Consider the following 564-nt stretch of genomic DNA (forward strand, 5'->3'; position numbering starts at 1 on the left):
TCTAGGGTTGTGGCTGGTGACCAGAGCCTCATCTCTCCGTGGGGTATCCGGGTCCATGGGGCCTCTCAAGCCTCCAATTGAGGGCGCCACCCTCACTCAGGCTTTCCCCCTGAGACCTGGCATGTCTCTGAGACCGAAGGGGCTCAAAGGCCTCCCTTCAACGCTAGGCACGCAGACCTTAAAGGCTGCGAGGTTCCCCTCCCCCGCACATAACACTGGCCCGGCAACAGGCCCGTTCTGCCCGAGTTCTTGAGGAAGCAGCTCCAAGTCTGAGAGGCTGGCGGGGGGTCAGTGCTGTCAACCGGCCGAGGGCAGTTCCTAGGGTCGGTTTGAAGGCCCTGGCAAATGCCAGGTCAGGGCTGCAGGCCTTGCGGACTGAGGAAGCCATCATGTTGCTGCCTTGACCAGACCTTACTCTCAGCACCTGTTCTCATACTTCAGGCCCAACCTCAAGGCGAAGGGACAGAATTCAGGATGAAAGAGATAGAAACCTGGTCCAAATCTCCAATGAAATGAGCTAAAAATAGCCGAATATTCTTGGGGAGGGGGGAGGGAGCAGTGCTC

This window comes from Stenella coeruleoalba, assembly GCF_951394435.1.
Source record: "Stenella coeruleoalba genome assembly, chromosome: 10".
Taxonomy (NCBI): domain Eukaryota; kingdom Metazoa; phylum Chordata; class Mammalia; order Artiodactyla; family Delphinidae; genus Stenella; species Stenella coeruleoalba.